Consider the following 12,993-nt stretch of genomic DNA (forward strand, 5'->3'; position numbering starts at 1 on the left):
AATTAATCAATGAATGTGAATCTTAAATAGTCCACCTTGATTCATTTTTTTAAATTATCAGCATGCAGTAAATTAGTAAGTGGGGTGGAGCTAGGTGTAATGAGATGGATTTAAGTTAAAGTTATTTACATATACTCTTTGTAAATATTCTCTTTGTAAATAAAGTTATTTACAAATCCAAAAATGAGAAGGATCTGCTCTTATCTCAATAGTTACCCCTTTGCTTGTATTTGTGGCAAGAATGTACACAAAATGTGCCTCAGATTTTTTTTCTTTTAATTTTCTGAGGCTTTTATCTATTGCTATTAAAAATGCCAACAACTGAAAATAAAGAAAAGTTAATTTTTGCCGTCTACTTTATCAGCAAACAAGCATGTGTCAATTGGGTGCCAGGGTTAAAAGCTAGACTATGCATGTTTGAGGAGTTTGTGTGTATATGAATATGTACATGCACAAATATATATATATGTATACACACATATATACATATATTACATATAACATATATTTAATATAAAAAGTATAACCAAGACACTCACATATAGAACAACAGAGAATAAGGTAGTATTATTTTAATATATAATAAATATGTCAATAAACAATCACAGTGCTTAAAGAAGAGTTCTTTGATATCTTAGGTGGCAGGTAAGATTTCAACCTTTACTGATTGTTTGGCCCATTATTATTCATTTTTAATTATGAAACTCCAGCCCATTGCCCTAATAACTTTTCTCTAAATCAGGTGCTCACTATGAAGTAAGTTCTGTGTCTTTTATCAGCATATCTTGTTATAAATGCTTGTTACATTTATGCTTGTTACAAACTTTAGCATAAAAACATAGGCTATATTTCAAACAAATATACCCTGGCACACTGATAATGATGTAAACAAAAAGGAGGGAGATGAGAATTGTTATTGTAACCCTGAAGATCTTGTTTCACTGTACCCTCATGGTCCCAATCAATAAAGGATAAAATGACTGTAAAAAATGCTTCATTATCAACAGCCATGCATGTAGGAAAATGGTACACTCAAAATAGTTTTACATATTCCTCATATGAAAATTACCATACAACCCTTATTCAAAACTATTGTTCTCTCATAACACTTATACCTAAATATCTGCTCTTTTTTTCTTGGAAGATAGTGTGACATGTGATTTGTATTGAAAATAAATAACTGAGACTTTCAGTTATTATGATTCAAATGAATTTATATTAATTGACAATGAAAATGATTTTAAACGACATAAACACTTTGAACTGGTATGCACTGAAGTTTTAGTTTTATTAGAAACCTAAACATGCATTTTTTTCTTTCAAAATCTTGAGTAAGTCTTTATGTTCTGAAAAAAAAATGCAAATACCCAGTTGCTGGAAGGTTGAATTAGATTCCATATTCATATATCTATGTTTGTATAAATTACCTAGCTAGTGAAAACCAGGAATTGGCCATAAATTTAGTAGCTTAGAGTTCCACTTTAGGGAGAGGTTAAAGTTACAATTACATTAAGTAAGTATTAAGTCTTGGTAGGAGTCTAGAGTTCTTTTATAACTAGGAGAAAAATAACTTTCTCCTTCTGGTTCTTGGTTGAGATATCAGCTGTATGTAATAAAATACAGATTAACAGGAGAAAAGCAAATGAGATGTTTAGTAGTTTGTACACTTCTTATAAACATGAGTATTACTCACGATGGCAAAGCCATCAACATGAATATCATCACTAGCTCAAAGCAACATACAGTGAGTGGACTTAGAGAGTTGTGAGGGGAGATTAAGTTCCCAGGAAACGCACTCTAGGCAATGGTGTTGTTAGGCAGATTTAAATCAAAACTTTCTCCACTTATAAGAGATTGTCTCTTCCTGGCTACAACTAGAGAGAAATTCAGGTGGAGATTTTCATACTAGGTGTCAATATTCCTTACCAAATATTTATTTATTTATTTTTGTTTGGGGGCCATACCCAGTGGTGATCAAGGCTTACTCCTGGCTGTGAAGCTAAGGAATCACTTCTGGTAAAGTTTGGGGCACCTTATGTGGTGTTGGAGATCAAAAAGGCAAGTGTCCTCCCTACCCAATGTACTATTGCTTTAGCCCTCAGAATAGTAACTTCTATTTTGTTTTCAGAGCTTCTCTTAGGTCTGTTTTCTTTACAGTAACGAGCATGAGATAGTTCTTATACCAAAGAGGCGTATTTGGGGCAAACTCTGCTCCCCTTTATTGTAAAATAAAAACAGACTTAAAATAGTAACCAAACAACCTTTTATTACAAATTTACTTTCTTTTTTTCCCCCTCAGGCATAAAAAAGTATGTCCCCTGAAGGTACCCTCAGACTGAGCAGCCTGGTGGGTTGAAAGGAGTCACAGGGGAAGAACTTCTTCCCAGAATATAATTCTTGGTAATGCAATAACAGCTTAGGAAGACCTGTTGGCCTGATTTGAGAATTTTCACTGGTCTGTGCTGCCTTCTCTCTTTCATGACAAGAATGATTTTAAAATAAAACACATTGCGTAAAATCAGGACACTAAGACCCACAGAGACCATTATGTAAGGCAAGTCCATTTTTCAAGTTCATTTTTCACCTGGAAAAGATTCCTTTCAGCAGGAAGTTTTAGAATGGAAGAAATAGCACCATTATTGTGCTCTTTCTTTAAGAATAAAAATTATCCTTTTAATAAAACAGTTAGCACTAGCTCATGGGATAGCATGCAGCTCTTTGAGAAGGAATGCAAGATTGTAGGTCTAACTTGAAATGTTTGTATGTGGTCATCTAAATCCCTGACTAAACTTTAAAAGTTCTGGCCAGGGCTGCTGCTATTTATAATAATAAGTATGTTTTCAGAAACCTGGAGCAACAGTGAATGAAATAATTCACCTATCTCTCCTTTGAAAACCTTTAGTCTTTCTACTGGGAGCATAACTTTGAGCTCTTCTTTGACTATCAATTTTGAGGTGGATCAGAATAGGTGTTCAGGTGAGGGGTGGAGAATTGAATAGCTATATAGGTTTACTTTGACTTGTTTTTCCCCAGTGCATTTGGGGTTAATGTACTCAAGGGTTTGGAGAAGAGAATTTTTATTATCTGCAGTAAAACAAGTTAGAAACAAAATAGATATTGAATTATGAGATACTTATAGTTCATATAGAGAAATATTCATATTTCTTTTTACCACTGTAATTAGTAGGGTGAAGAGCTAACTGGTATAAACATTTAGTTTCATGATATCAGCTTTGCAACTTGAGTTGCAACTTAGCTTAGTTTTTTCAACTCTGTGCATATTAAAACAGACATTGTCCAAAGAAAATCCAATTGTGGAAATTTATAAACACACATACACATTGTATGTAGGATTTAAAAATATTTCAAATGCATAATCATTATTGCAATCTTAGAGATTCATATAAATGTATATATGGTCTAAGAACTATGTTAAATATTTTATATATTTTTCACACCTATAATTAAAAATAACATTAACTATTTTATGGTCATATTTTGTGGATGACCAGCAAGGAAGCATAGAAAATTTATGGTATCTTTTTAAATTTTGACCACAGTTAGCAATATTCAAGGCTTACTCCTGGCTTGGTGCTCAGGAATTACTCCGGGTTGTGTTCTGAGACTATATGGGAAGCTGGGGATTGAACACAGATTGGCTGTGTGAAAGGCAAGTGCCTGACCCACTGTTATTATTCAGCCCCAGTGTGTCTTGTTTTTTATTTGGGGGTCTACAACCAGAATTTCTCAAGGTTATTCCTGGCTTTGCTCTCAGGAACCATTCCTTGCAGGCTTGGGAAATCATATGAGGTAATGGGGATTAAGCCTGGTTCAGGCACATGGAAGGCAATTGCCCTACCCTCTGTATTATCTCTCTGGCCCCCAAAAGTTTAAATAACCCCAAGCTCACTCAAAACATTTCCAAGTTGGGGGTTGGAGCAATAGTACAGCAGGTAGGATGTTTGCCTTGCACACGGCTGACCCAGGTTTGATTCCAGCATCCCATATGGCCCCCTGAGCACTACCAAGAGTAATTACTGAGAGCAAAGCCAGGAGTAACCCTGTGCATCACCGGGTGTGATACAAAAATACAAAAACAAAAAAACAAAAACAAAACAAAAAAAACATTTCCAAGTCGATCAAAAGGTAAATTTCTGTATTCCTTAGTTAAGCAGTAAATTAAATGCAAGATATAGAATAGGAAAATTTGGTCCTCTTTTATGAATACTCCCAGTGTCTCTTGATAATCCTCAATTCTCTTATCTGACAAAAAAACCAATTTGATGAATAAGTAAAGACATGTTCTCTACTACACATTCATGGTTTAGAATTACTTGTTTTGTTTGGTTTTATCGGAAGAGTCTATTGAGAGCACTTCAGTTAGTGGGATGTGCACTATAGTAGTTTTTTTTTTTTCCTCATCAGGGGTATAACAAGATGACCTTCTTCTCTCTAATCCAAATGGAAAAACACCATCAGAACAAAGTATCAGCAATATACTTCACTAATTCTGAATCTTCACACCATAGGCCCAAAGTGACTGATGGGATCTTGCCAACTCCACAAAGAACAAAAAAGTGAGCCCAATATATAGAAAGTCCCACTTGAACTCCTGATCTAAGTACAGGGTTGGCATGGCAAGTCAGTGCAGTCACTAGACTTTCAGACGAACTTCAGAGAGGTGCTCAGTCTTCTTGGAGCTTGTATGTAAAGACAGAATTCCACTTCACATAATTCAAGAGAAGTATCAGGGAGATGGTCCTGTAACATCAAAATGAGGTCTATGAAATGATTGCTGGATAAGGTCTTCCCCAGATGTTTTAAGTATTTTCTTAGAAATAAATACTATATATATAACATATGAATGCATACATGTGCTTTAGTTTTGTACTTCTAATAACTTCCTCAATGGCGCTCTCGAATTCAAAGTACTGCATTCTATTTCCAAGAATAATTCTCCTTGGAGTTCTGAACATAGTGGTTAATCTATAGCTATATCACTTAGTATTGAGAATGAATTTGATATTATGAAAATAAAAATTACAAATATTTTTTTACATCTACTATGCATATGCATATCACAGTTAGATACTCTCATTACAAAATGCATCTTTTTAATCAAAGTGTATTGGATCATGAGCCAATAAGAACTTCACAAAGGTTCAGCATCTTGTGGTAAAATAGGGCTAAGCAAGAATACTGGTGTACTGGGACAAAAAATATTCACAAGGCTATAAAGAGTTGTGTCGTGGTACAAATTCACATTTAAACATGCTAGAAATTTAAAAATTAGGCTACTTCTGAAGGCTATTATGATTGAGATTGATGCTTCTAGACTTAGGAAATCAATACTGTGTCATCTGTATTGTACATCTTGGTTTATAATTCACACAGTGTTATGGAATTCCATAAGTCTCAAAGAAAAACAGAGGCTCATAGCATAAAGAGTTCATGCAAGAGAAACTAAAATTAGAGAAAAATGATGACTATTCCAGTTATTATACTGATTTCCTTCTCTTTCACCTAGTGAATTTTAACTTTTTGTTTAAAAGTCAAGATAGTTACCAGTTCTCACTGATGTTAAAACCATATTTGTTAAACCCAAGCACAAATGGTGTTTCACTAATAAAAAAATGTAATTATGTATAAACAGTAAAATGAAAAAAAACATATTTGTTTCTTAGTTTTTGAAAGCCTAAATTACAAGTTAGTACATCACTTAATCACTTAATCACTTAATCCCCGTTATTCATCGATTTATTCGAGCGGGTGCCAGTAACGTCTCCATTCATCACGGTTGCGTGCTAGCGTAGCCCAATGGTATCTGTTCGTTTTAGGAACATGTAGAGCCTCAAACCGATCATTTAGGGTCTTGACGAAGAAGTCTGACCATCTTATAGGTGGGCGTCCACGTGATCTTTTGATGTCTCGTGGAATCCAATCAGTAATGGCTCTAGTCCAGCGGTTGTCTGTAAACCTCATTACATGTCCAGCCCATCTGATTTTTGATGTCTTGGCAAATGAGACAGCGTCCCTGATTCTTGAGCGTTGACGAAGATCAGAACTCCGGATTCTATCTCTCATTTGAGTGAATCGTGATATTCCAAGCATAGTTCTTTCGATTCCTCTTTGAGAGACCCGAATAGTGTTCTCATCCTGTTTTCGTAGGGTCCAGGTCTCTGAGGCATATGTTAATGCAGGAAGAATAGTGGAATCAAAGAGATGTGCTCGTAGTTGGAGGTTCTTTGTCCTTTTAGTTATTTCTTCAATGCTCTTGAAGGCATTCCAAGCCGCTCTCTTCCTCCTGCGTAACTCAGGTGCCAGGTCATTCATCATGTTGATTTCTCGACCTAAGTATATATAACTGTTGCATTCGGAGATGGTGGTTCCGTTGAGAGCGAATGGAGCGTCAGGAACAAGGCTGTTTCTCATAAACATTGTCTTCGTAAGATTCAGCTGTAGTCCAACCTTTCCACACTCACGGTCAAAGTCCGCAAGCATTTGTGCTGCTTGGCTGATGTTTGGTGTTATTAGAACGATGTCATCAGCAAAGCGGAGGTGGTGTAGTTGCCGACCATCTATCTTCACTCCCATGTTTTCCCATTCTAGTCGTCGCATGATGTTCTCGAGGGTGGCACTGAAGAGTTTTGGTGAAATGGTATCACCCTGCCGAACCCCTCTCTTGATATGGATGATTACTTCTTTGTAGAATGGTGAGATCTTGGTAGTGAATCCGCAATAGAGCTCACGAAGGATCCTGATGTATTGAGTTTGTACGCCCTGATTGGCTAGGGCTTCCATGACCGCTTCCGTCTCAACAGAATCAAAGGCCTTCTTTAAATCAATGAACGTTAGACAGAGCGGCATCTTGAACTCCCGAGATACCTCAATGAGCTTGGTTATTGTGTGGATATGGTCGATGGTACTGAATCCTTTTCGGAATCCAGCTTGTTCACATGGTTGTCCTTCATCTAGTGTTCTGCTAATCCTATTCAGGATGACTCGAGTGAATAGTTTGTAGATGACAGACAATAGGCAGATTGGGCGATAGTTGCCAATGTCGTGGATGTCTCCTTTCTTGTATAGTAGTACAGTCTTGCTGGTTTTCCATTGGGATGGAACCTTGCATTCAGACAGGTAGCGTGTGAAGAGTCGAGCTAATGTATTGATGAGTACTGATGGTAAGTTCTTCAGGTGTTCAGGTCTGATCTTGTCTGGGCCAGGTGCTTTTTGTTTCTTTACCGACGAGATGGCATGTTGGATTTCGGAAGGGAGAACATTGGGAACGACATATCCATCATGTGGTATGTGGTATGTGGGCAAGTGGATGTGGCTATTAAAGAGATCTGAGTAGAATTCATGAATAATCTTCTCCATTGCCCTTCTGGAAGATGTGATAGATCCATCATGATGTCGGAGGGCAGTCATCTTGGTTTTGTAGTTGGTGAAGGACAGGCGGGCATTACGAATGTTTTTCCCAGCTTCTGCTGCATCTACCAGTACTGCTGCTCTCCTGTTTTTGAGGTCATCCTTGATGGCTTTTCTGCACTGTTTTGCCAGTTCGGACGTTTGCTTGTGGTTGCCTGAGGCACGTGCCACGCCACGTTGGCGAATAAGTTCAAGAGTGTTCGAAGAAAGACGGTTTTTTGTGGTTATCTCTCTCTTGGCATTCCTTGCACAATCATGGAGGTGCTGAATCATTCGATCGTATTCCTCATCAATGTTGTCAATGACGGCATCTTCCCATGTTGCTGCAACAGAGCCAAAGAGTTCCCAGTTGGTGGTTGTTCTGGGAGTCTTCTTCTTAAACCTTGCATTCTTTTCTCCTCGTTCTGTGAGGTAGAATTTTGCACGAAGAAGACGGTGGTCTGATCCCGTTTGGAATTTTGGGACAACAGCAACATCGGTTAGGCAAAACCGCCGATTGAATATGATGTGGTCTATTTCATTGTGGAACCGTCCATCGGGAGACTCCCATGTCCAACGTTTAGATTCAGCCTTTTGGAATTGTGAGTTACCATGGAAGGTTTTGGTTGACATGATGAACTCAGACAGTCTGTCACCTTGTTCGTTCCATTCCAGGCCATGGGTTCCGATGTGGAGTTCATCGACTGATCTTCTTGGTCCTATCTTGGCATTAAAATCACCGACAATGATCTTGTAGAAGGTGTGATCTTCTTTATAGAATTTCTCCAGCTCCATGTAGAATTTCTCAGTTTCTTTTTCACCATAACTGGATGTTGGTGCGTAGACAACAAAGATAGAAACTGCCGGTAGTGAGCCACATTTATTCAAGTGTAATCGTCCGATTCGGGTTGTTAGGCATTCAAATGAATCAATGCTTGTGACTAAGTTTGTGTTGACAAGGATACCGACACCACCGACGCCTCTTTTATCACATGTTCCAAGGAACAGTTCTTCTCCAGTGTCGAAAACAGCATGATGGGATTGATGTCTTCTCGTTTCGGTCAGACCAATGATGTCGTACTTGATCTTTCGTGCTTGTACCATAAGGTCTTCAATGGATGCAGCAGATGCCAGTGTACGAGCATTAAAAGTACAGACAATCATTTTTGTTTTTCTGCGTTTTGGCAGCCCATGTCTGCCTTGGTGTTTTATCAGCTTCTCCTTCCATATCCTTCTCGACTCTGCATAATCAGGGCTAGGGGAATGAGATCCATTTATTACTGGATTTGGCATATCAATTTGGTCTATTTGGCATAGATCACGGATAGCTTGCCAGGCTCTGCCGTGTGGGTTGGATATTTAAGGATATTTAAGGTATCCGGAAAATTATTAAATAAATAGTCGCGCGGCCGCAAATGCGGCCGCGCACTCCCGGGAGCTTGTTGTGATAATCTTTGGATCCTGGCCTTTGTTGGGGTTACACAGCAGTTGGAGGGTGTAACTGTTTAGCTACTGACAGGTCCAGTCCCAAACCGTGCAGGCTTAGAGATCTCAGTCCCGGGTCCCACACACCTGGGTTCCTCTGCCAGTTCGGTTATGTCTGAGGCTTATCCAAGTGTGTGGAGAGTGGCTCCAGTATGGCCTTGGTTGGGGCCTGGAAGTCTTCAGCTGTTGGGCCCTGGCGAGGATAGGGATGGGACCCGGGACTGAGATCTCTAAGCCTGCACGGTTTGGGACTGGACCTGTCAGTAGCTAAACAGTTGCACCCTCCAACTGCCGTGTAACCCCAACAAAGGCCAGGATCCAAAGATTATCACAACAAGCTCCCGGGAGAGCACAAGGCAGAGTCTCCTACCCTGTGTCTGACTATCCTCGCCAGGGCCCAACAGCTGAAGACTTCCAGGCCCCAACCAAGGCCTTACTGGAGCCACTCTCCACACACTTGGATAAGCCTCAGACATAACCGAACTGGCAGAGGAACCCAGGTGTGTGGGACCCGGGACTGAGATCTCTAAGCCTGCACGGTTTGGGACTGGACCTGTCAGTAGCTAAACAGTTACACCCTCCAACTGCCGTGTAACCCCAACAAAGGCCAGGATCCAAAGATTATCACAACAAGCTCCCGGGAGAGCACAAGGCAGAGTCTCCTACCCTGTGTCTGACTATCCTCGCAAGTTAGTACATATAACTAAGAAATAAACATCAGACCTAGTAAAAGAATATAAATAGGTCATAATATGTTAAAAATTATAGAACTATCCTAGTTCTTTAACCTTGTATTTAACTTTATACCTTATTTGTTAAGCTTATAGATAGGTACTAGATGATTATCACTTTTTTTCACTTAATCCCCGTTATTCATCGATTCATTCGAGCGGGTGCCAGTAACGTCTCCATTCATCCCGGTTGCGTGCTAGCGTAGCCCAATGGTATCTGTTCGTTCTAGGAACATGCAGAGCCTCAAACCGATCATTTAGGGTCTTGGCGAAGAAGTCTGACCATCTTATAGGTGGGTGTCCACGTGATCTTTTGATGTCCCATGGAATCCAATCAGTAATGGCTCTAGTCCAGCGGTTGTCTGTAAACCTCATTACGTGTCCAGCCCATCTGATTTTTGATGTCTTGGCAAATGAGACAGCGTCCCTGATTCTTGAGTGTTGACGAAGATCAGAACTCCTGATTTTATCTCTCATTTGAGTGAATCGTGATATTCCAAGCATAGTTCTTTCGATTCCTCTTTGAGAGACCCGAATAGCGTTCTCATCCTGTTTTCGTAGGGTCCAGGTCTCTGAGGCATATGTTAATGCAGGAAGAATAGTGGAATCAAAGAGATGTGCTCGTAGCTAGATGATGATAGTAATTACTAGATGATAGTAATCAGAATAAAATTTTATTTAGCAGTTAGTACCTTATATATTTTACTATTAAATGAAAACTATTTGATAATAACCCGAAAGATGAAACTCATTTGCACGTCTTAGGAAACTATGTATCTTAAAAGAGGTGACAAAAAACACCAATTTTTGAAAAATTTTAGTCTGATTTTTAGTCTATACCTAATAACAAAATAATAACTAATACTATTTCTCACTAGTATGCAATTTGTAATAATTAAGAAGATGCTACATTTTTAGACAAAATAGTATGTTACTTCTGTTTTATCTCTCCATGCTAGAATAGAAAAATTAAGAATACTTAAGGTGAGCTGGAGCAATAGTACAGCAAGGAGGGCGTTTGCATTGCACGTGGTCAACACAGGTTCGATCCCCGACATCCCATGTAGTCCCCCAAGAAATGCTAGGAGTAATTCCTGAGTATAGAGCCACCACTGAGCATCTCCAGGTGTGTCCCAAAAAACAAACTAAAAACTTTACTACTTGTATTACAGAAATCAAACAAAAAACCTCTACTACTTTACTACTTGCATTGAAATCTAACAAATATATGTATAAATATATATTTAAATAATAAATATATACAAATAAATATATATACACATATATAATATATAATACATACACATGACAGCTATAAATGTTCACAATATCAGTCAATATAAACTGAAGTTTGTGTACTTATTTTGAAAATGAGATTTTTTAGTTTCTGATCATTTGCAATAATTACAAGCAAAAGAAGAAAACTAGCTACAATTTATTATCACAAATCTACATTTTAACAAATTGTATTTCCATACTTATGGTTTGAAGACTCTTACAGCCTCTGATAATTAAAAATTTAGGAAACATTTCTTCATACCATTGATCTGCTTCATAGAAGACTTAATTCTATTTCTGACATTCTCTTCCTGCTAATTTGTACCTTTGGAACTGTCTTCAAACAGTAGTAAATGAATTGAAAATTCATAATTAGAATAAAAATATTAACAAATAGCATTTTTTTCTTTATGTTATTTTCTTTGTGTGCCTAAAAATTATATGGGATTTTCTCTCATCTTCAACCTAAATTGAATTACACAATAAGTATGGAATTCACATGGGGATGTTTTCCATTTGTTACATTATATATGTCAGAGTGTATATGATTTATACTATTCTCCTTAAGTCAAACAACATTAGTTTTCTTTGAACATCTGGCTGGCATCTGGGAGATCTACTCCATGCTCTATTAATCAGAATATCATTGTGAAGTTTGGGTAATGACCGATGTGAACAGAATATATTTATATGTAGAAAAGTTCACTTTATTGATTTAATACCGTGTGGTGTCCTGAAGTGCTTTGGTTTTTAGCACAATTTAAATACACTGCCAAAGCTTTATTTATTTAGTGAATTCACACAATATTTTTCTTCCAAAGTGCTAGAGACTAATGGCAACCAGACAAGATCCATAAGGAACTTTTTCTTCGGTCTTCAGTTGCTTTCATGACGCATGCTCTGACAAGCCCACACCAGCATCCTATTGCTGATTGGTTGAAGATTAGAGGTGTCTTCCTTCTAGACTCGCCTATCCAAGTCCCGACACTTGTTTGTGTGTCTGTTTAGCCAGGAGTTCCCCACATCACCTCTTTCTTTACATCTGTTAGAAAAATTAAAACTGAAAAATAAGATGTCTCATCTTTTAATGTCTCAATTAGACTTCTACTTAAATTGCAGGTGACTTTTCATTTCTACGCTATGTGAACAATGTGCTTTCTTGTGGATCTCTATGAATCCAATTCTTATCAGACTTAAACAGTCCAGATAACAAAGGGTTATTTATTGTTCTTTGGGAATCAGAGCACCCTCTCCATTTACTGTTGCAGAATAAAAGGCTTAAGGATTGAAAACTTAAAATGTGAGTGAGAATTTAAACACAGCTAATAGCTTTTTGTGTGTCCAAATCACTTAATGTTTATTTTTAAGTACAGACCTAAAACTTCTAATTAAATAATTATATAACATATACATTTTCTACTCTTGATTATCAGTGCTTGTATGTATTTCAATGTCTATTTGTTTGCTCATTGTTAATTCATAGATAAGGACTATATTTAAATCAATGTGTGAGGAACATTGTGCCAACAGTCACTAAAGATACACTCTTCTAGCATTTAAAACAGGAATTAAATGTTAAGTTTTATTTTTCTCTTTCCGAATGGTAAGACCATGAGAGGTGGAAGAAGAATCCACTCTTTGAAACTTTTGTTTCTTGGGATGGATCTGCAGCCATGAGGCACACATTTGCCTGTGACAGTGATAGTGCTGGAAATAGCTAGTGGACATATGCCTCTATATTAGTTCTTCCTGACAACCGAGGAGCACTGGAAATCTCTGCTCTTTTTAAAAATCTCATCAGATCTTCTTCAGGAAACCAGAGTTAAGTTATTGATTCTTAGTTGCTCAGGCAGTATTATGGAGAGTGACCCTAGTTTTAAACCACAGAGCATACTTTTCATTTCTATGAAAATAGGAAATCTGATATTTCTCACTGGTTCCTCTCCCAACTTCCAAATGACTTTGCCCTGTGATGATTATGTGCTATTAAACTCTGGCTGAGGTCTTCTCCAGATGTGGTTATATGAGTCACTGGTGAAGGAATTCCTTTACAGATGTTTGGAGAGTGCTTTGGGAATTAGTGTAATGGAAG

This window comes from Sorex fumeus, unplaced genomic scaffold (genome assembly GCF_029834395.1).
Source record: "Sorex fumeus unplaced genomic scaffold, SorFum_2.1 ptg000051l, whole genome shotgun sequence".
In the NCBI taxonomy this organism is placed as follows: Eukaryota; Metazoa; Chordata; class Mammalia; order Eulipotyphla; family Soricidae; genus Sorex; species Sorex fumeus.